Genomic DNA, 25,059 nt, shown 5'->3' with positions numbered 1-25,059 from the left:
GTTAATGAAGTTAGGCAGGCAGTATATTACATTCCAACATAAGAATACTTTCTCTGTAATTTCACCATTACAGAGCTCAACTCTCCATTCACTTCAGAAGGGTGATTTTATAGTCCCTCATAATTTTAACATCCATTTTCTGCACTAGGGAAAGTTTCTCTCTCTCCTTCACTATCATTTTGTTTTTTCTCTCCCTCTTTATATATCTGTCATACTGTCTCTCTCTTTTGGGGTGTGTCAGAAAACAGTGGCATAAAAGATGGTCAATAAAAGAACAGAAACATAAATGAGGATGGGGTGCTGGGACCATATCAATCTGATCATTCAGTGCTTGTTGGGTCACTGGGAAACAGGAAGTCAGTCTCAAAGCTTTTGGTCAGCTCTAATTGTGCTGGATTGGTGTCTGCTTCTTTCCTTCACTATGTAGAGATACAACCTGGTTTTACTTAAGAGAAAGCTAATAAACGTAAACTCTCCAACTCCATTTTCTGATAGTAGAGAATGAGATGAGATTGTTTGGGAAAGGGCAAGGTGAGATTAAACTATTGTTCAACAATATATCAAAGGTAGCCTATTTCTTACAGCACAAAGAGATGAAGGTCATGAGTACTGTGTGTAACATTCCTTTTAAAATCTGACTTTAGTCGTCATGTGAAATCATACTGTTTCTCGCCCCTAGTGAAAGCAAACCAAAATTGGCTATCCAGATGTACCATAACAGATTTAAAAAAAAAAAAACCACTGGGCACATCTAAAACCTTAAATACTGTAGCCAAATATTTCTATGGGCAGACAGATAGGCTAATTCTTTCTACACTATAAATCAGATTCCTAATTTCTTTCACTATAAATCAGATTCCTAATATCTTTCATTTTAATTTCAGGTTTTCCTTTTGAAAAAAAAAAAGAAAGTCCTGCAGAGTGTGTTAAAATAATTTCACACTTCCAAGCCTCATATTAATGGGGAAACAATGTCAGAGGACTGAAAATTATACCAGAACTGATACAAGTACAGACACTTCCCAATCCTAGTATAAAAACTGCATGCTTTATTAATCACACATTTCGATCATCTCCAGCAGCATTGCTTGGAGTAATAACCCTTTGCCATTACACCAACAAAACAAAAAGAAAAAAGCACACAGTTCTGCTCTGAATTTCAAGTAGGTACATGCCGGCAATCATGCTCCAGTCACCTAATTGCATTCTGAGTTCTGCATTTATAAAGAACCGGGCATTTCCCTAAATAAAGCTGTTTGACAACTAAATAGATATACTGTAATATAAATATGAGTTGTAAACACTAGCATGCTGCACTGACCTGAACAGAACAGGGAGAGCCAGGATAGTTCAGGCAGAGGTTACAGTGACGGGGAACAGACTCAGGCTTCGAAATGTGCGAAGCCTGGCTGTGCGTCAGGTGCGTCCAGAGGGACCCTGGCCGCGGAGACTCCCGGTAACAGATGGCTGAACCCGTATTAATACATCAGACAACGTGTAAACCCACCCCTGCATCTCTCTTCTGGCGGCTGGAGGCGGACGCTTCCTACCTGCGGCGCGCCGGGTAATTAATTGGCTTAATTGACTTAACGGGAGTGACAACGGGAGGTCTGGTGTCTGTCAATCAGCGTTGCGAGGTGTGGTGTCCTGCTGGGGCTTTTTTTAATCATTTAAAGGATGGGCTCGTTCCACGCTAGCGTGACACAAGTTGAGAGAATGGAAGCGTCAACGAAACAGCTTTAATTACATTGCTTTTAACAAAGTACTCAATTAGGGATCTCTCAACAGAGAACTGGTGGTGAGAGCAAGATGCAGGCATATGCATACCTAGGCACACACGTGCATGCACGCGCACACACAGAAATACCATCGCACACACTCACATGTAGTTTCTTCTGACAGCCAAAGCCTCAATTCACAAAGAAATGGGAGTGATGGTGCTCACCTTCATCTGCCTCTTTCCCAGAGTTCTACCATTTACTTTCCACAAAAAGTATAGTGTGTGTCATCTTTAACACAGCTGACTGAGTAATTCTAATGCACTTTTCAGTGACATTCTGTTTCAGGGTTTAACAGGGTCTCGGGCCAAATTTTCAACCAACACTTTTCACTGTTCCCAGATAGTAAATCTGAATGTTAAAAATATTGATCTGGCTGATACAATATCTGGCAAAATGTTTGCTAAGCAAGGTGTTATATGCGTGTTAGCCTAAGCATAACAGCACCCCAGTGAAGTGTGACTCCCTAATACCAACTTGTTGCACTGTCAAAACAAAAAAAACAACAAAAAAAACATGATGCTTATCATGTAGATGGAGCAATTGAGCAAGAAATAATTATAAGTTAAAAATTTAATTACAAGGGCTAATTTGACAGATTTCTGTAGTGTGTCCAGGAAAAAATGCAGAATGAATAGTCCAGGTGCATTCTACACTCCCATAAAAAGTGGTGTCCTTGCCATCAGCAAAACATAATAATGCCGGTATAAATTAAAAACTAAAATGATAATCCACCAACCACTGAGTACAATGACGCAGAATGTGTTTGTAGTGAGTTTGAACAGCAGATGACCGTTGGTAGGTTTGTGGTCAGTGTACAATTAAACATTGGCTTGTTCTGAAATTAACTTCTTAAGAACCGTCACATGATCAACATTATACTACTGTAGCCTACACTCAAGTTCGTTCATGCAATGTCAACCTTCCGTTGTCCTGATTTTGCAAAGAGGATAACAGTTGCAATATTGCAGGAAACCAACTTAATGCAGAATGGCATGCACGGACTGTCTTAACAAAATGTATGATGTTATGGCTTCCTTGGGGAATCACATGACCTACAGCAGCGATGCTCTCCCCAAAACACTTTAAAATTCATTTATCCGCCCAAAATAAGCACCCAAATAACAACGAACGGTTGTGTGAAATGGCGCTCATCACAGCTTCACGGAAACATAGGACGAAAGATTCACCCATGATCAAAAAAATGAAAGAAACAGTGGACATAAGTAGAGGCGACCACATTGACTGTAGAGGGCGACCTTGACGAAGCCATTTTGCAAGCTAACAGACAGGCCAGTAACGCAACCTAGACAAGGTGATCACCACTGCCGTTAAAGAAACGATGGACATTGTTCTTATCCCGCAGTTAAATTATTCAAAATTGCAGGTGAAACAGACAAACGACGCGGTTTGTGTTTTAGCCAAGGACATGGAACAACTCGGAAACTCAAGAAAACACAAGCTAGGTTTGACTCTTCATTCCATGGTCCGTGCTAACAAACACGAGATCACAGTGCACGCCCAGGTACTAGCGGATCTTACCTCAAAACTAACGGAGATGACATCTGAGGTTGGTAGGCCTCGGTTTCCTCAGGAAGAACCTATCAAGTGGATCCCCTCGTTAACAGGCCAAGATATCTGTATAGAGCGGGCCCATCGCATGTACAGTGCACGTAACAAAAAACACTGGTCCTCGCACTCTCATTTTTAAATGAGGTTATGGTTATACACTTTGTTGTACGTCGCTCTGGATAAGAGCGTCTGCCAAATGCCTGTAATGTAATGTAATGTAAATGATGGGAATACGTGGTTCGACAACAAATCCTGCGGGGGCCTTCCCGATCAAGCACAAGCAGCAGACACTGCTATTTTTTTGGAAACTGCAAGAAGAGGAATCGCCTAAATCCCCAAGAAAATTATCACCCTGGGCCTTCAACATTTCTTGGTCTACACAGCCCAGTTGAAACTGACAGACAAATGGATGAAGTGTGATGGGTAGGCTATCTCCACTTTTCCGTGTGAAACGACGCTGTATAATGTCTGGTATTCTTCGTTTATATTAGTTAACGGTGGCTACGTGTAATTTTTGTGTTACATTTATGTTTATGCCAGGTGGTTCGCTATGGATAACCCCAAACGTTAAAGTTTGTATTGGTAATTTATAGCAATGTTGTTTTGAACTTGAATTCGCACTTGACGAGGAAATGTATTTTCGCTTGTTTTCTTTCTCGAAATACGTTGTGATCAGTAGTTTATTTTAGCCATACTGGTTTAGCATTACTAGCTGCCAGTAATGTCAAATTACTAACATCATTTACATTCATTTTGAATCTGTGGCATTTGCATGGTTTCTGGATTAAGTTTGTGGTCATCATTCGTTTCAGCAGAGTAAATAACTTGCTGAAATTTTTGGCATTTATATATTGTGTTAGGCCATAACCATATTAGGAACAGTAGCTGCTGTTGGCAACACTATTTAACAAATGAAGTTTTTACGGGCAGTATCACATGTCTGGGTTATCTTGCCTCTTTCGTGGGAAAACTGGCATCAGTACAACACTGCCTACTTGAGTTATAAATGATTTGGAAATGGCTGACGGGTATAGACAGCTACTTTAATAATATGTATGCAGTATGAGTGCCATTTATAGGATTTTTCAGATTTTGCTAATTTATTCAGAAAATATTGAGCCTAGCACTGTGAAATTTTATTCCAAACAGTTTTGGCATGGCAATAGTTAGCTGTTCCAATTACATTCATAATTTATAGGCCTACATGTCAGATACAATTAAAACCAAGGTATGCACCCAGATATTACATTCATACCACCGAGTCCGTATGATTGTATTGAGTGCAGAATAATTGTAATAGTAAATGGAAATGTCCTATAATGCGCATATGCAGGTTTTTAACGACACCTACTAATGCTAATCAAAGAAATGCATTTCCATTGGTAACGTGTAATCCCTCAGAGATTATGATGCGTGTGGCTTTATTCATGAAAAAATACTGTATGTACCCGCAGGCATTTTACCATGAATTTAGTTGTGGTAACATCCAAAAAGATGAATAAATCTACTTTTAGGCTACTTTTTTCTTAACACCCAGGCAAGCTTTTACAAAGCGAATAGCTGACCACAGACCATTAGCTAAACACCAAACTAACTTACAAAGTCAAACATGTTGATGAGTAATGTTAGCATTTATTAAAGAAATGAAACGGCATTTAAAATGCCTAAGTTTTCCCCAAAATTACACTACACGTAGATGGCTTTCAACACCATCTAGTGTCCCTAATCTCCCAATCTGATGCTCCCTCCGTGACCTCTCTGGGTACCAATCCTCTTGTTTTTTTCTTTTTAGACAGCAGTTTGTAAACGTATAACTGCAAAAAAGCATGTTGTTTGTTCTGGCAACTCCGAGGCTGTATAACTCTAACGACTGCTGCATCTATACATTACATTACATTACATTACATTACAGGCATTTGACATCATACATATACAGACGGGGACATCATGTTTTTTGGTCACATAGCATCTAGTTCCTGCTAGAATACACTTCAAAATTCATACTAACTTTTCAAGGACAGAATTTTCAGAATGATTGGTATGTATGATTTGGTTTGTTGCAACAGCTGTAAATGGAAAAAAAGGTAAAATAGAAAATATGGGGTCGTTTTATCCATCGTGAAGTGCAAGTGAAATCCGCTAACATTCATAACTTTCAAATTGTTTATTGTCCGTCTTCTCTGCTGGATGTCCGCAGTTCGAAATTAAGACTACGTAAGTACAAACATAAAACTCTTTGTTATTACAGATGGTGGGAAAGTTCCCTGGGTTCATTTGCATGAATCATGGGAGTGAGGTCGTTTGCGGTGCGGAGGCAGGCCTTCTCCAGTCGCGGTTTAATGAACCGAGGCGCAGCACCTGCGACCCACTGAGCCGGAGCGCTGACCGCTGGAGGAGCAGCTGAGAGTTTTGGGCCTGGGGATTTCATTAGGGCCAAGTTCATTAAGGAAATGGATCAGGACCCTCCATTCTCTTGCATTATATGAGGTGAGTAAGTATTCTGTGCCCACTCCCCTCACTACATTTCTTTCAGTTTCTTTTAATCTCACATTTGTTGCTCACAAATTAATCCTTGTGATCATCCTAATTTTGCCTTCCTCTCTGAGCTCTTAAATCCACTGATTTAGAGGAGGGATTAGTTTTAGCTGCATGCAAGTGTGTGTGTGTGTGTGTGTGCACGCAAATTATTAAAGGTGTAGTATGTAAGCTCAGAGAAATGAGCAACAGAAGCTAGATTTAAAAACAAAACAAACAAAAAAAAAATCCACACCCTCCCCTCAGCTCTCCCTCCAAACATAGGCATGCACATTTTCTGACATCTGAATACTGGAGAAAGAGGACATATATGACCTTTTCTATCATTATCAATCAGAAGACACTATGGCCAATTTAATATAAATCTATGTTTAGCCAATGTCAAAGATGTACATTTTTGGCTGTTTTAGGGTTTCATCTTATTTTAGCAGAAAGATATCTTGGCTTTCATAATCTGTATGTCTTAATGCCAAATCCAATGTAAAAATACAGTTTTGAGCATAAGATGACAGCACCAGAGTTGTGCGTCTGTTTGAAGCTAACATAAGCCAACTTATTCTCACCACTCACACAATCGCCTCAGCTGCTTTCGCAGCTACAAGCAAACGAGTTTCATCTGATTTTACTTTGCTTTCTGTATGTCAAATTTAGTATAAAATATAGTTTTAAGGTTTTAAACGTAAGATTGCACCAGAGTATTGTTCGACTACTACTACTGTTTGTCACCAGTCAAATGTATCGGCTACTTTGTCTTGGCTTTCATGATCTGTATGTCTCAATATCAAATTCAGTACAAAATACAGTTTCAAAGATTTTGAACATAAGATGACAAGGTAGCACTGGAGTTTCGCATCGTTTTGAGGCTAGCTAGCATGTCAACAGTCACCAATCACATCACATCAGCTGCTTTTGAGGCTACAAGATAGTATATTGGAGTTCATCTGATCTTAGTAAAAAAACTATTTTTTTCTTTCATTATCTGTATGTCTTAATATTAAATTCAGAGTAAAAATATGGTTTTAAATGTAAGATGGCAAGGTAGTACTGGAGTTTTGCTTCGTTTGCAGGTCTAGCATTTGCACTCTGCAGTAACGTTACGTCTGCTCTTTTGTAGCTCCCCACGCCCTGTCTGTTCTGGCAGCACTGTGAACATGTAACATTGCAGGCAGGGCAGAGGGCTGTCCTGATTGGTTGTTAAGATTCAGGCACTGTGAAATTTGCAGTGGCCAATTTCAGAGGCTGGGGCAGTCAGAGTTCTTAGGCCTTTTAATTTATTGATATCTGTTGGGATATGAAGGAAATTTGACCATATATATGCTCTACAACAAACTTGCATACTGCACCTTGAAACAGATGTTCAAATATAAAGTGCTTGATAGCAAACTGTGATTGTTAGACAGGATTCATCACACCGTGGCCTGGGAATACCATGATGTTGCAATCTCCTGATAGGCTCAATCGTGATCTCGTCTCATTGTGATCTCATCGCGGATTGAATCTTTCTTCCATCAATAAGAATTTGTATGAAATGCAAGCTTGCTAAAGCCAGAAATACCACATGTTGTTTTGCAGACAAAATTAATCAAAATAAAGAAATCTTTCTGTAGTTACCTTCTTGGTGTACATTCTCTGGGTGAAATGTTTTACTTCTCCTGCAGACTTTATTTTTAAATTCATGAGAGACCAGTTTTATGGGGAAAAAGAAATTCTGCCTAGTTCAAGAAGCTCATCTTACAGGGCAAAATTACTCTCACTTTCACATTTGAGGAATTGTTCTTTGGGTGATAGCTTCCTATTAAAGTCATGTGCATTTAGATTAGCACTCCTTTAAAAAATGTTTTATTCCGCATGAAATGGCTGAAAAAAGTATATAGTTTATAGTCAAGCATATATAAAACATGAATATTTAATAAAACTACACATACATACATACATATCAATATTTTTATAAGGAATTATGAGTAGGCCATAAAATGAATGACAAAAAGGTTAAAAAAAAAATACTCTGACAAATCTAAATTTTACATTCCAGTCATATGATGCACAGTAAAATTATATTCCTGCAGTAAATCTTGTTAAATAAGACCTACAGAGAGAGAGAGAGAGAGAGAGAGAGAGAGCAGGAGAGAAAGAAAGAAAGAGAGTTAGCGTGTGAGAGAAAGAGAGCCAGAGAGAAAGAGAGAGTGAGACAGAAAGAGCAAGGGGGGGGAGGTATTTTTTAAATTAAAATCTGGCCTAATGGATAATTGGTGAGGTCTGTGAAGCATTTTGACTCATGATTATGATAATATGGGAGACAATCTGGCCAAATGGGAACAGCAAAGCTGCCCACGCCAGATTTCCCCTGCTATTCACAGCCTGTTAGGGAAACAAGTGGAGTCCAGTGGGAAACAACGTACGTCTAAAAGGAAACTTGGATTGAATTCATTATGGCTTTGTGTGCTTAACCCCTGTATTCACTGAATTTTATTTTATTTTTTTCTGACTTGGCAACTTCCCCTGTTATTGAACAGACCCGTCAGTGAGTGGGTGGGTCACCACTGTTTCAGCTGTTGCCACAAAAAGCCAATACAGTACACATTGTAAGTCCCAGATATGGCTGTTGTGCATAAGGCGCTGAATATTCTCCTGCAGGTTTAAAGTTTGTTGGTCAAACATAACAGCAGTTATGTTTGTTTAATTATTGAAAATTCTAATTTTGGTTATTGTGTGACCATATAGCCTGTCAGTGCCAAAATCATTTGGTGGACCTATAGTTATACCGTCTACCAATGTGGCAAGAATCACTGATGGGCATTTGCTAAAAATGACAAAGGAGTAAAATGTGGAGATTGGTCACTGCAGCTAGCTTGAATCTTGATCTCTACAAACAAACATTCTTCTTTGTGAATTGTTTAAATTATGAAGCTCTATCTAATTAGTCGAGGAGGAGAATTTTGTAAAATAAATTAGTAAATAAATATTGTGGAAAATCTGATTTGGTGGACTTTTCATGGCTTCTTTGGAATTATTTTTTTTCTTTGTGAAAAGATTGATCTACTGACATTTGACAAACAGGGCAGCAGTAATAACATTTTGAAAATTGCAGCACTAAACTGCCTGCAATAGCGCCAACAGGGGTGAGATTTGCTCTGTGAAATTTTCATCAAAATTGACCTGGTGGTTTTGCTGGAAGTGATAAAATGGTGGAAGACATAATAAAAGCAGCAATACAATAGGCAAGTGCAACAGGACACCTGTGGCGCTAGGCCTCTAACAAAGCTACAAAAGCCAAACTTCTGATCTTTTGAGATAAATCCACTGTGGATGAAAGTTTTCCTGGGAGGTGCTTAAGGGTTTGGCAGGGCACGTATTGTTACAATTTCGGCTCATAAATTCTGATGGAACATTGGAGTGTGACCTCTTGTAAGGAGAAAGGCCAAACTAAATAAAAGAAAGCAGAACATGGAAAATGTGGTCGGAGCATAGATTTGAGGGAGGGGGTGCAGATAGCAGTGCTAGGAAAGATGGGCCTTTTCTGTGAAGAGAGAGAAAAAGATTGTTGCTCAGCTAAACGACCCTCCTGGCAAATGGATCTCATTTTAAATTACCCACTAACACAAGAGCAATGATAATACATTGTCTTTTTAAAGCAAGGCAATATAACTTAATGAGACTGCTGTTTTTTTCTCCTCTCTTCACTGTGCTGAGCCATTTTTGGATTCCTAATTAATAGTTTATGCATTTACTTTCTCCGTGAATTCTGTTGCTCTTTATGCAATTAAAATGAGCATTTTTGAGGAGAAAGTGCATACTTGTGTGACTCTTTTAATTCAATCAATTTTCCACCCAAAAAAAGAGGGAAACTTAAAACAAAAAGAGAGAAACTTAAAAAAAATAACAGGGTTTTTGAGGTTATGGAGTAATGAAAATCAAGTGAAACTAAGACTTGTTGATGCACCTCTTCTCACCAGCAGGCAGTGCTTTTTGCAGTATCCCAGAGTAAAAAAACAAAAACAATGCATAGGTAATAAGTAAGAACTGATATTGAATGTCACAGATTTTTACAATCAGTGTGATTTTCAGTATTACTGACATATTGATTAGGTTTTTTTAAATAGTAGCCTATTTTTTGGAACTTTTTTCATGCTGGAAAATGCCATTATTTTTAATGAATGACACATTACATCCTTAATTTTGTTTCTGGTTGATGAATGTGAAAAGAATACAGTTTTTTTTTCTTATCTGAAAAAAAAATGAATCTAATAAACCAGCTGTAAATCATTGCTATTCACTGTTCTTTTTCTGTTAGAAACGTAATGTGTTTATAAGCACTTCACAGTGAATGGAGGAATTCAGCTTGTCCTTGTCAGGATGACCTTTTTAATACATTACACCATGCCATGTAAAACTATCAGTTTAGGTGGAGCAGCAAGGATTTATGTATCCAATTGAACAAAGAGTTAATTAGGAGACCAGATTCAGAGATACAGCTTTGGAATTTGAACAGAACACCAGGTTCAGCACCCATTCTCTTTGGATAAGTGCTATTGAATCTTTAATGACCACAGTGAGTCAGGATCTGTTTTAATTCTTTTTAACAGCACAGAACAATGTTCCCTGACCTGCAGCTTTGGAATTAATACAAGCCATTGGTTCACAAACATCACTTTTAAAAGCAACTTGATTTTCCCTGGATGTCTCACATTTTTAAGGACAGCTCCCTGGAGGCAGGGGAAGGCTAGAGATTGAAATCGGTGCTGGTATACACTCTAGAACTTGGGTGCCATCTTGAACTGACAAGTCAGACTCCAAAATCACATGATCATGGCCGGAAAAGATTGATCACATGGTGACTGAATACAGTACATCACTTCCTGTACTTCCTTTAGGTGCCTATAAATGTGTCGGCTGTCATGCTGCTCTTTCTCTTCGCGGCTGCTCGCCAGGCTGGGTAGATGATGTACTCATGGCACGGTCTCTAACGTCTAACCCCACGGGGGAAAGAGAGCAAACTAAGGCCTGCAGATGTAAAGGAACACTCGGAGAGACGCACTGTCTCTCACAATTAAAGCCACGACTAGTGGGAACGCGTTAACATGCAAGTTAGTACTCATTGTACTTTATCCACCACTGGATCAGTTTATTTACTAACTTTACATGTTGCTATCATTCTGCAACATGGCAACAAAGTAAACATGTGTAGCCTACGTACCTTCTTGAGGCAGCGAACCAGCTTCCAGTTGCCATATCAGCTCCCTGAAAGGAAGGAAGAACCTTTTGCCGTATACAAGGAAGACTACGCTGCAAACAGGCTCTACAGACGGCACAAAAGAGATCCCGAGACACTGCCCAAGCCAGAGGTCCTTTGGAAAAACCAGCCACACGACCGATCACACAGACCCATCTGTGCTCCAATAGTAACACTGACAAACACCCGGGCATTAGCTTGGGAAACTTCTCTTTGTTCCTTATTTTCACTGAAGTATGTTATCTATTGTATTTAGTGTTGTATTTACAGCATATCACATCGCTGGCTAGTTAGCTACATCCACCTAGTCATCACTAACATATATAAACTATCTGAAGACAGACACATTTATACAAAAATGCAAAGTTACTCGCACATACAAAGCACTGTGAATAAGTCATTTATTCAAAGTTGCAAAATCTAGGTCTGCCATTAGCTCACACATGAAATGTGCTGTATTCCAAAGCAGTGCTAACCAGTGTTTCCTAAATTATCTCATGTAACTTGGCCCTGTGTTTTTTCATCTTTTCATTTGAAGACAATGTGGTCATTCATACCCCCAACCCCCCCCGGAAAAAAAAAACTAATGGCAGGCCTACATTTTACATTTTGCAAGTTTGCGTACTGCCTTATAAACAGTGCTTTGTATGTGTGAGTAACTTGTCATTTTTGTATGTGGAAAACGTTTTTATTCTGATAATTTATTTTTGTTCAGTGTTTTTTCTAAGTGATAACAGTAATGCATATGATCATGAATTGTTAGGCCAATTGCAGTTCTCAATTTTTTTAAAGCCAAGTTAGCCGATTCTGATAGCAGATTTTTAAAGTTTTTTTTTATTTTTCTTTTTTTTTCCTCGCAACTGGTTACAAACTTAAGATTTTTTTATTTGCTCTGTAGGTTACTTATACATTCAGATACTTTTCATTATTGTTATTAATGGGTAGGTGACAAATGGGATGGAAACGAACTTAAAAAAATTTAATTACTTTAGTAAGAGAATTGGATACTATAGTATATTATAACTTTTAACTTTCAGTAGCCTAAATGTAGTTGGTCACCAAAAATATTCTGTCTGACCATTTTTATGAAGTTTTTCTCTCAACACCGTGTATAAATTGCCATGCGGTGTGACATCACATTTCTAAAAATATGAAATACCTAAAAATATGAAAAATACTCATTTAATTTTGATAACAGATAATACCCACTGTAATTTAAGGTACTTTTTTCTGTGTTATCACAAATAATTTACAAATGTTTTGAATTTATGTGTCATTCTCATCTCTTTTGTTGACATGGCAACGTTTTTTTCCCAGAGTTGTTGTCATTTATTCAAATCTTGAAGAAAATGCCTCTGACTATTCAGACAATACGATAATGCAATGTTTTGATCAGTAATTGAAGAGTATAGTAATTTAAGCTTGACAGAGCATTGTTTTCCCCCATTCTATTAGTGTCACACGGTGAACATAATGTCACACGGCAGGACAGGAGACAAGACAAAATACAATTTCTTGGTGGGATTTTATCAAAAATGATTTAATCACAACATAAAACAATATAATTCATGTGGGTTTCTTAACTTCCAAACAGTTGATATAAGGTGCATTTCAAATATGAATAATTATTAGTAAAAACAAAGAACAATTAACTCAACATTGCAGTTATCAAAACATAATGAACAAGTAAGAGTCAACATTTCGGTTAACAACCAAAACACTCTCTCTCCCCATTCCCCCTCTCCTGCTCCCCCTCCTGTCATTTAGACTTTATTAAACATCAGCCAATCGAAGTTTGTCAGTTTGGCGGCTGAGGACGTGCGCTCTGGCTCTGAAATTACTCCGACAATGTATCGCCAAGAGTAACATATACAGTCCTGCTTTTCTGGCTTGTGAAATGCATTCCTTTGGCCCACACATGGCTTGTTTAACAATTACAAATCTTCCCACTTTACGGTTTCGTTCGTCACTTGACTCTTCGGAGTCTAGATGAGTTGGAGTTGAGGCGATTAGTGCATCTTCATCTCTAAAAGTAACTTTTCTTACATTGAAGCAGTTGCAGATCCTTGGATACTGACAGAAGCAACTGACCTCTGTGGAAAAGTGCTCCAGGTGTTGTTGTAAACACCTGGTGTGTACTCAGGATTACACGGACTGCATGCAGGGATGGAGGGAGTAATCGTAGTTGTTTATTGAGAGGGAGTCATCAAACCTCTGAATGCCCGACTCTTCAATCCATATGACTTGAATGTTTGGCAGATTTTTTTGGTGCACGGCAAGTCATACAGATCCTTGGGAGACTGCAGATCTTTTCCCTTGGACAAACTGATCTGCCATCCTTTTCACACAGCCACCAGCCACATCTGGTGCACCTTGTCTGTGGGCTCTCTCAAAGTAGTTCTGTGTGATACTTTAAAACCCCCAGGTAAATGGCACTGTACTCATCAGATTGCAATTGCTTTTGTTTTGATATTGAGTCACTGGACCTGACTACAAGCGATGTGGTGAATTGTGTGCCATGTCTCTTTCATGTCCTCAGTCACTGGTTTGATACTGCATGCCTGTTATGCCTTATAAACCTTGAAATGGTGGCATAGCTTTGAGAGCCATTGTTGGCGTAGGCTGCTGCTGTGTGGATGGTTGCTTGCAGCTTGTTTCCACCAAAGTGGAAAGGCTGTATTTCAGAACTAAGCTCACAGGCATAGTTTTCAGGGAAATCAATATATAGGACTGTGTCATTCTCCTGCAGTTTCCCCTTTATCCCCTCCCTGATTTTCTGTGGTTGATGAAGCCAGTTAAATTGATGGCCTGCTATTGCCTCCAGTTGACGGTGAAATTCTTCAACGAGTTGCTCCACATTTCCACTGACCCGCCCTCTTCACCCGGTTTTTATACACTTTGTCACCTACAGTCACCTCCTCCTTCTGTCACTGCTTCCACTTTGCAGACTCGCTTGGCTTATGTGCACTAAGCTGCACTTAATCAAAGCAGCAGTTTGTACATTGCCTATACATGCTGGTTTCCTCTTCTGTGTTGCATGCAATGTCAGACACCAGTGTAGATATGCTTTTTGTTGGGAGTAAGCCTTTGTGAACTAAACAGTAAATCAGCTGGTGCATGTTTTTGTGTTGATTAGCCTACATGCACAGGCGTTCCTGTCACTCGCTTTCGGCTGAGTGATATAAGGGGGCCTGTATGTAACAAACTGTAGGTAGGACATGCAGTGTTTCAAAGTGCACTCCTGGCTATTGTCAGAGTGAACCTCCAACCATTTTTTTCTCAGAACACAATGTGGCATCTTGTTTTTTCTTCCTACCGTGTCCTTCTTTCCAGCTAAGAGTCTGCTGTTCTAATCTCTTGACAGAAAAGCTATGACGTCTTTTTTCTTTCGCAGCTTTTTTTGGATGATGGCCACCTGAACTTTTCACTGACCATTTTTTTTTCTGCCAAATTTAAGAAAAACTTCAGAATTTTCAGTCTAGCGGCTTTTTTTTCATTGAGCTTCTAGCTTTGCTTCAAGCATTTTATTTTTCTTCTCCAACTTTGGCCCTGAACTTCTTTTGACAATCCTTCTTTGGTTGTTTCGTAGTGGGTCTCGGAGTTGAAGTTGAACTTCGTCATCAGAGAGGCCTATGTTCTTGGGAGTCGGCGGGGTTAGATATAAATTTGCATTCAGATCCTGCTCCCTGTTTCTGCATCTGCATCTTCTGAAGCCCTCCATTTTTCACAGAGCTGTTTGTGCTTTTCTTTGGTCATTAGTTTTACGCTGTGATTTTTGCTTATTCCACTGGCCTTCTTTTCACAATATCTGTTAATAAATCAAGTAAAGTATTCAAGTATTCTTCTGTCATCCACTACAGTGGTCTTACGTGATCTACAAGGTCGTTTGCTGAGCTTGCCAGTGCATTCTTGCTTCTTAACAATGTATCAAACAGTTGCTTTTTGACACACACACACACACACACACAATGTTTATTCAGTCTCATGATGGCATGCATTACTGGCATTGACACTTTTTTGGTCCTCATGTTGAGTGACAGCGGCACAATACCTCAAATGCAAATGCCACACCTAGAATCAACTCTAGACCTTTTGTTAGCTTTCTTGTGCATGAACTAATGATGTAACAACACAGAGATGAAGAAACAGCTGTGCAGCCAACTGTCCAATTACTTATGGTGTCATAAAATGGGGTGACTATGTATGAAAAGGGTTGTAATTCCTATGCAGATCATATAAAATATAAATCTTGCATTACCAATTGTAATTTTCATTTTATTTTTTACATGCATGCACATTGTTTTATGATATAGCAGACATTCAGAAAATTATGGAATTAAGAAAATTTCTAACAACCCCCTATGCTATTACCTCAAAAGGTTTTCTCAATAGATGTAAGGCCGGAAATACACCCTACGCAGGTACGTGAACGCAAATGACAGCGCCAGGCTGACGCACTGCAAATGCTCGCCCTCGTTGCGCATACTCAACGTGTGTTGTTATGTCCATTTGGAGGTAATAAACCAGAGTCCTCAAGGGGGCGATCCAAGGCCAGTTGTGAAAGATAAGCAGAAAAAAGCAGAAATCGAAGAAGACTGCTTCATCTTGTTTTCATCTGGTATAATGCCCCTCGCTGCAACACTAGAAACTGCAGCTTGAACTTGCGTTAAGAATTTCAGGTGACACATTTTAGGCCTAAAACATACCATATGTAAGTATGCGAATGCAGATGCTCTGAGCTAAGCAAAGCCGGTTTCACGCATCGTTACGTTCTGCCACAGAGGCTGTAATGGTACTGTGGCCAAATCTAAACCCGAACTGATATGAATACAACATGTTATATTCAAGCAGAAAATGCTTTAATTGCATATTTACCAAGGATTCAAAGATTTATGCCAAGGCTGAAAGCTCTCCCTTCTGCCTTCATCCCTTCACCACATCTCCCTTCATCCCTTTAACTATATTCAATATGCAGGTTTTATTGCTTACAAAACCTATATGTAACACCAAATACATTAAGACGTAAATATACATTATAATACACACACAATATAGTAACACCAAATACATTAGGAACATAGCACATTCATATTGACTACATGCATAAACATTCTCTCTCTCTCTCTCTCTCTCTCTCTCACTCACTCACTCACTCACTCACTCACTCACTCACTCACACACACACACACACACACACACACACACACACACACACACACACACACGCCTTATTGGCTGTTACATAGCTGGGCCACCTATCACTCTGAAGTGCTGGTCATGAGAGAGAGAGATTTATCTTCCAGACCAATAGACCCTCTCCCTTTATCACTCCCACCTCTACACCCACATGCACTCACTCACTCTTCTGTCCTCATACATTTCCCAGCATTTAATTAGCTGAATGGGTAATAAATTCAGATTTCCCCTTGTTATTTATTTATTAATTTATGTATATGAAGCCTACACTAAAGCGTTAGAGCCGCAGTCGTTTTTACGCAGTGGCATCAGGCTGCAGCTGATCTGCCCCATGTTAAATAAATGACAGATAATCACGCTGGCACATGACTGATGGAATGTTCAGGACCCACATGCGTCATTCTCTTCCTGGTTGACCCAGCTGTACCTATTAAGTATTTATACTTGTGTGAGTGTGTGTGTGTACATATGCAGTGCAGTCTATAGGTATTTGGACAGTGATAGAAATTTTGTTGTTCTGGCTCTGTATTAGAGTGCATTAGATTTCAAATTAAATAACGAGGTTATAGTGCAGACTGTCAGTTTTAATTTGTGGTTATTTAGCTACTTATTATACTTATGGTTATTATACTTATTGGGTGAACCATGTCGGAATTGGGAGCGCTTTTTATGCATAGTCTCCCCATTTCAGACACACTCATACTCATACATACACACACACATCCCTCCCAGGTGACTTTACTTTGATTTTCTACTCCAGTCACTCCGGTCAAGGTGGGCACCCCTGGCAGCAGTTTGGTTTCCATTGATAATTTTAAAATGCCTTGTAAATTGGTCCATCAGTGACAGTTATGTTCATGTCATTCATACCCCAGATGCTTCTGTAGGCAAACCAAGCTGCTTCTGTAGGCAAGCTGCCAGTCACAAATTTTAGCAAAACATTCTGCTGAACTGCTTTACTTACATCATTTCAGTTTCTGGGACTGATTTGTTGTTTTTTGGGTTTGACACAACCTCCGTTACAGCTTATTTTATTTTATTTTTTCAATTTGTGCTGAAAGCGTAGCTCATTTTCTCAAAACTATGAACAAAAAAAATCTCTAAATAGTGAATCATTTTGGCAAACCAGCACCATGCCGAGCAAAACTTCTCGATAGGAAAGAGGAGCTGGCTGGGAGATAAAGATTCCATGAAATGAAGGTTTTCAGTGAAATAATTGTGGATCAAAGCAGCACGATGGAAGCTTATGTTGTCCCAAATGATGAGTACATGGGCTGCTCCAGGCTGCTTGGTTCTCTCTGCTCTGGAGGGATGAGTGTATTACTAAGTATGTCAAGGGAAGTAAGGAGGAGGGCTGTGTTCTATGCTCATTCTGGGATGATGCTGGACTCTATAGCCTTCCCAAACATTTCTCCAGTGTTCCAGGCCAGGGTCATGGCGGCCAATCAGTGTATCTGTCCCATCTAAAAATAGCTGTAATTCCTTAACCTGATATCAATGTGAGTACTCTCAAATTAAAGCTGACAGTCTGCACTTTAACCTCATCTTCACTGTTTCACTTCAAGTCCAATGTGTCTTTGTCACAATACTTCTGTATATACTTAACTAAACTATAGCCTATAGTATACTATCCTGTACTTTCACATTTGAAGTATGAGTAAAAATGTATGTAATTAGACTTCAACTATGCTGAAATATACTTTTTTTCACAGGGGGTGGCCGTTTAGTCTGTGGTAAATTTGTGATTACTGATTAAACAATTTAGGCAAGCAATGTTTGCATCTGTGAGGGCTGAGTATGTTCAACTGAAAATGTAGTCTAGCTTTTTGATTAGTCCTGTTTTCCATGTAAACACAAGAGATTTTATTTTTGAATATTGTGCACAATGAAGATAGCCTAATTGTTTATTCTTTTATAATTTGAGAAAGTAATTTAAGTGAATGCAAGCTACCATTCTTTTTGTAGTTTTGCAGGAAGAGTATTTATTATTGATGAATTGGTTGAGGAAAACTTTGTGTTGGGTGGGGGAAGGAACTACCATATATCATAGCATATGGGATCCCTTTTTGAGCTCTCTTCCTCAGTGTCTTTCTGATATTCCGAATAATGGCAGGTCTGTTATTATATAATCTTCTCTGGCCCTTCAAACTTTGCCCTCCCATGTTAAAGAATGGGAAATGGGGAAAGAGAAGGACAAAGGGGAAAAGAGGAAAGGGAAAAGGAGTAAAAGAATAAAGTGCATGTGTGTCACGTGTCTGCGTTTATGTGTACACCTGTATCGGGACAGAACCTTACTCAGTCTCAAACCCAGTCCAGCTTGTGTTGCATCATGTAAGGCTGAATGAGGTGCCAACAAACTTATGGCAAGGGATAAAGATAGCAACTCCATCTGTATTTGAGTATGTCTTTCAAACAGTCCCCATTTCCAATGTTGTTCTTTTTTAAATTTAGACTGAAATCCTTATATCTGCATTACTGGTGTATGTCAAAACTATCATTTTTGATAATGATAATGAAAAAACTATCCTGATGAAAGCTTGTGTTGTTTAATGTAAATCTGTGATTTATTTAATTCCAGTGTTGTGCTTAATTTAGAGGGGCTTAAAAACAATGGGATTTGGGAATCAGCAGTCCAGTGCTGCAGTATGGAATACTGACGATCTGACAATAACTTAGAGTGATGTAAATCATTAGGTATATCATATTAAAATGAATCCCAGTTTTAGGGCCTCATAAAGGTATGATGGGCGGCTGATTTATGTGTTTAAATATGATCTAAAAATGAAATTAATTGTAAAGTGTCTGTTTTAGTGTGTCTGTTTGTGTAGTTTTGTGGAATATATATTATATAGAATTGAGCACCCAAATGGTAGAGGCAAAGCTAAAAAAACAGGGCAATATTACTAAGGATTCTAAGGATTCGCAAGGCTTTTATAGACCTTAATGAGACAAAAAGTTTTTGTCTATATTTACTAAAGTGCCACATCAGAGGTTTGCGCTGGTAAAATTAGAGAAAAGTGGCATCCCTAAAGTTTTCATGTTTGGATTAATGCATATGTATTTCAGGGCGTTCCAAGGTTGAACTGCAAAAATATGGGAGGAGAGAATGGAAATTTATGCAATTAGGCAAAGGTAATTGTATCTGTTTTGCAACATCTGGGACAAGCAGGTGTTAACTTCTTTCTGGCACTAGATCAGCATGGCACCAATTACCATTCTTAGGAGGAGACATCGTAAGCGTAGTGTGTTTGCGAAAGGAGAGAGTCTTTTAAAATCAAGTATCGGTTTTTGGCATGTCAGAGGACACTGTGGGAACAACCTACAGGCTGCCAAGTCATGCCGTATTCCAGTTACTGGATGAACTTGGATATGATCTGAAGCTATCTACCAAATGAAGCCGCGCCACCCCGCCAGCCACAGATCTCCTGTCCACGCTACGTTTCCTGGCTTCTGGCTCACTCCAGCGCACAGTTGTGACATTAGCTGCCATTTCGCAAGACCGTGTTTTTGAAAGTGCTGTCACTGGTGCTGCGCCTTGTTGCGTCAAAATGTCCCATCCCGTCACTTTTCTGAATAACCGAGAAACCCTGCTGGAAATCAAACAGGGATTTTATACCATCTCTAACTGCCTAAATATGCTAGGTACAAATGACTGCACACATGTTCAAGTGATACCTCCATCGGCAATTGAGCATGTCTACAGAAACAGAAAGCACACGCATTCTATCGAAGTCCAGGTTGTGCGTGACACCTATTTGAGAAGATGAGAGTCTATGTTGGACATGGTTGGCTATCGGGTATGAAATGAAACGATGTGAAATATAAGACCTGTGCTCTGAAGTTTTTACTAATGAGACATGCTAACATTCTCTCTGCACATTTAAAAGTGACAGTGCCTATCCACTGATGACACGTGTCCAAAACCCAACTTCACACGGAACAGAGTGATACAAGGAGGAGCACATCCTCACCAGAAATGTGGTGGAATGCTTCCTTACGAGCCGATTTAGTTGTCTGGACTGTACTGGTGGAGCTTTCTTGTACAGCCCTAAGAAAGTGGCACAGGTGTTTGTTGTTTGTGGTCTACTACATGCTGCACAATGTTGAGGTGCCCAACAGAATGGCAGTGGAACTATTTGAAGTAGAGAGAGAGGAAGAGAATGGGGCTCCTGAGCCCATGTCTATGGATGGGATTGAAGACAGAACCGCGTAGAAGATTTGCAATTTTTTCTCATGAGCATTGTTTGAGTTTCTCACCTTAGTTTTCACATTTAAACCAGTAGTTCACCCAAATTGGATAATTCCGTAAACTAGCCCTTCTGGTTCTGCTGCTACGCTGTGGCTAATAATGGATTTAAGGGTCCAATTTCACTCTTAGAAGGGCCAGTTTGTGGAGGCTGCTACTCATCGACCACTATTACAGAATTATGCAATTTGGGTGAACCACCCCTTTAATGAATGATCTTATTATATTATATTATATTATATTATATCTTTTCTTTGCTGCGTCACCTGATTTCAGCGTTCATTGTCAATGTGCTTTTGTGTCACAGCGATCAGTGGCACACAACTGAATAGATTGCTTCCAGTGGTAATGGCACTGTCACAATGGAAAAGAAAACGAAGGCAGTAAAATCAAAGCAATGGCAATTACTGCCATTAAGTATCACATGCAGTTTTGATCAATGGCAAACAAAAGTGAACAGAGATGAATAAAGAGGAACACAGTAGCGTGTAATGCACTTATACCAGTGGTTTGTTCATGGCTAAGGCAGGATTTGTTTTTAATGTAATTTTTACAATAAAAGAAATTGATGAACCTAAACAATCGATTGATTGATTAGATCAGGTTAAGCGGCCGAAAAGCACCAGCCACTGCTGTAACACACTGAAACTCCTCACAACAAAATATCAATCGCATTATTACCCTTGATCTTGCCTCTGTAACTGCTCTCATGCTAATTTATTCTTTTTCCTTTGCCAGCAGACACATTGCACATCATAAACTCAGCATGTGTGCTCCAGTATTGAGTACTGGAACTGCCGTTGTACTTGATTACTGGTAGCATCTTCGTTTTGTACTTTTTTCTGATCTGGCCTGCAACAATCACGTAATGGTTTTGTTATCAATTTAATTTTTATTTCATAATTTCATTGACAACAATGTGAGAATCCACTATTTAATTGGCAAAGCACTCTTGGGTTATGTAGTTTTTAATAATTGTTATCAGTTTTGATGGCATCACAGTACTGTACTTCTGCAAGGAACAACTCTGTCCAGTGTGGAGTTCTCGGGGCATTGCTTTCTCAAATGCAAGTAAAATATTTTCCAGATAAACACACATCTAAATGGGATCTTAATTGAAAAAAAAGAGAACATAATCGTTTCGCTGTGATCTAGGGAACCGTTCAGAAAAAAAGATCAAAACAAGCTTAAAAGATTGAGTCTGAATGTTTCTGTGGTGTGACAATGAGAGAAAAGAGAGGGGATGGGCAATGTTTATTGACTGCGGGTTGTGGGGAATACACTGATAATCGATGGTGATATAATATTGAAACTGTTAAACAGTGCTGAAATGCTACAGTGCAGTGAGGCCTCTTTTAGAGGACAGATAGGGAAACAAGCATGCCTGGTTAATCAGCTGGAAAGTAAATCTCCATGTTGAAATGAACCGGATCGATGCGAACAGACCACTCCTGCAGCATTTTGAGCAAATGAAGGGCCTGGCACCAAACTCCCATATGCCCAAAGCATGATGCACTCCAGACCAGCGTCTGATGGCATGCACTTCAAGGCCTCATAGTAATAAGCCACTTTCGAGTGGGCCGCTGCAATTGGCTATTAGAATATGAATCAAAGTTCCAGACCTTGAGCATAAATGCGTCGATGATGGCCAATTACCTCCACAATGGCAACTGTGACCTGCACGGCAGGCACGCAAAGGCTCGTTCTGAAATGTCTCTCCGCTCAGACGATTGTACGACCATCTTGGGTCTGGCACCCATGGAGATCAAGGTCAGAACAATTTCCTGGAAATGTACTCACTTGATTTAGCCAAACGAATATGGGTGCACAATCCAAAGACAATAAACCATGCATCTGATGAGCCGTGATCAGGGTCAAAGCGATAGCAGGTCTGGCTCAAATCAACACCCGGTTATCTCATCCAAGTGCAGAGAAGGGCTACATGCAGCCAGGATGTATGTCTCCCTCCTTTACATTTGCAGCCAGGGAGAACTTGCAGAGCGTTTTCCTTCAGGGGTAGGGATGTATCCTCATGATCTTGAGATGTATGAGAATCCCATAGTTATCCCAGAGGCACATGAGTTAAGCCTTAAACAAATACAGTACAGCTTAAACACACACATGCATGCACACATACTTACATGTATATGAAATTCCCCTTGGCGTGAGTAGGCTAAATGGCCAGTTAAAGTTAGATCCTCCTGTTGCCCTTCAGGTTTGTAGTCAGTGATGTAGCCAGGAATTCATTGAGTGGGAGTACAACAAGCACAAAACCGTCCAGACCCACGGTGCACCTCCTGCGCGTGCGCCTCCAAAGGTCGTGAGTGAGTGACCACAATTTGCAGCGCATAGCCCACGGCCGCAGTCCTGCGGTGCCGTGGGAAAAATGGAGGGAGGGACAGAGAGAGTGTGTGTGTGTGTGTGTGTGAGAGAGAGAGAGAGACTGCAGTGCAGTCCAGTTTTCATTTAAATTCTAAAGAAAGCAGCCACACAACAGACAAGATTGCTTCTTTTTTATCACCTATACTTCACTTAACTCTGCTGTAACAGGATCAGTCCTATCATAATTACATCTACTGGTGCCATTGATCTCAGAAGTCTGAACAGGCACATGTCGTGTTCCTTGCAGTGTGAAAAAGTGTTTGCCAGTGTGTACATGCCCTTGATGTAATTAATGCGTAATTGTGTGTCGTGTGCTGGCAGTGGGTCAAATGACAAGCCTGAAAAGGCCCACCTTTTGCTACATTGGGTGCTATTTTCTCACATTGTTGTAGTCAGAACAAGAGGCAGAAATACTAATAATAATTAATCTGTTCCTGTTTGTATTTTGAAGTTATTTTACAAAGTAAAGCCATGGTTTTTATATCAATCACATCACACTGGGGGTTATGTACTCTAACCCATAGCATTTAACTGTATAATGTGTTCACTCATGTAGTAGTTTAGTATGTGCATGATTTTGTCGCATGCGAATGCTTGTTTGTGTGACTGAATGTGTGTGCGCATGAATGCATAGCTGAATGCTTATATTAGTATGTGTGTGTGTGTGTGTCTGTGTGTGTGTGCGTATGGAGGGTGTGTGTGTGGGTGCGTATGTGTGTGCGTGTGGAGGGTGCGTGTGTGTGTGTGTGTGTGTGTGTATGTGTGTGGGCACATAGTCGTCTCACACATCCACAGCGTAAGGCCCACTCTCTCTCTGTCTTGCTCCACTGCTCCCTCGCTCAATATCAGCCTTAATTATCGAGCCAGAACTTCAAAGCTTACCAGAACCTGGCAGGACCCGTAGGGATCGGGGAGCGCATCTGAACCGCCACAAATGAAACTCATCAATCAGTGGCGGATTAATAGAGCTGGGTCCCTGTGGAGGTTCTGAGTGAAACCCGACTGAGCCCTCCTATCTGCAGGTGGTAGATACCAGGATGTGGACCCACACGCTGCACGCGTGTCCCCCATCCATTCTGTGCATGGGACCGGGGTAGGGGGCAATATTCAAACAGCCCTAAAAGCATTTATTATACCTGACATTGAAGCCAGAGCTTTGGAGTACGGCTATCGAGTTTCTCAAATGACAAAAAAGCAAGAGAATGCATATTCCTGATGATTTCAGAAGCTAGATTACAGAGTGGCTGCAGCAAAATCCTCTAATTAAAGGAGCCACTGCAGATAAAATACAAGCGAGGAGAGTCACTGTGGCGTGGCTATTAAAGCAGCTGATCCAAAGAGATTTCAAGGTTAGCATTTCCTATATAACAGAGCTCATCTTTGTCATGTGCCTATCATTTTTATTGCACAGTATATTCATGTTTTGAAATAGCTATTTTCATTTTGCAGTAAAAAAAGGCATGCCATGACATGCTTTATACATCACTTTATAATAAATCTACAGGAAAGCTGATAAGAGACCATTGGAATTTGGAATTATGAAGGGAATGTGAATAACCTTGTTATAGTATGCTTGGGTTTGCACTGGTCTGCAATATCAAGCCTGTACTGATGATACAATAACAGTCAGGACAGACATGTTACACTGTCGTTTTTTTATTTTTTCATTTATTTTTTGTTAATTTTTTCTCTTGTAGAATCATTTTGGAAAAATGTTTAAATATGCTAATTCGGTCTGCTTTTCGTAAAATAGCAATGATTATGCATTTCATGATTAAACTTGATTACAGATAGTAAGCATTGACAGACTAATGTAGAGTTATTGCAATTAATATTTATGTGCACGTTGTGGTTAATCTGTTTTCATTTTATTTTAAAAAATCAAATGGTTGTTGGGCAGTGATGAGATAAATTGTTGGAAATTATGCATACAAGTATCAGCAATGCAGCATCATACATGTTATTATGAATGCGTCTGCAGAGTATTGCTTGTTGGGTGAGAGAGTCTCATTCTATGGGGATAGTTAAACGGTTACAAAAGCTCTATTTTTTCATTTGCTAGACCAGTTAGAAAATAGGGCTGTCAACATTGGCCAAAAATTGTTTGTTTTATATTACAC

The 25,059-nt window shown here is 39.6% G+C and overlaps 1 long non-coding RNA gene across 1 annotated transcript in view; it reads left to right on the top strand.

Moving 5' to 3' along the window:
- The first annotated feature begins 3,578 nt into the window (after positions 1-3,578).
- The window catches only part of LOC118233148, a 91,402-nt gene continuing 69,921 nt past the window's right edge, over positions 3,579-25,059 (top strand). Inside the window, exons 1-2 of the long non-coding RNA XR_004766459.1 lie at positions 3,579-3,773; positions 5,599-5,837. This is a non-coding gene — a long non-coding RNA (uncharacterized LOC118233148). The remainder of the gene's footprint in view (positions 3,774-5,598; positions 5,838-25,059) is intronic.

Source organism: Anguilla anguilla, chromosome 8 (assembly GCF_013347855.1).
Source record: "Anguilla anguilla isolate fAngAng1 chromosome 8, fAngAng1.pri, whole genome shotgun sequence".
NCBI classification, from domain to species: domain Eukaryota; kingdom Metazoa; phylum Chordata; class Actinopteri; order Anguilliformes; family Anguillidae; genus Anguilla; species Anguilla anguilla.
Note: the sequence above shows the minus strand (reverse complement) of the source record. Positions and strands in the feature narration are given on the sequence as shown.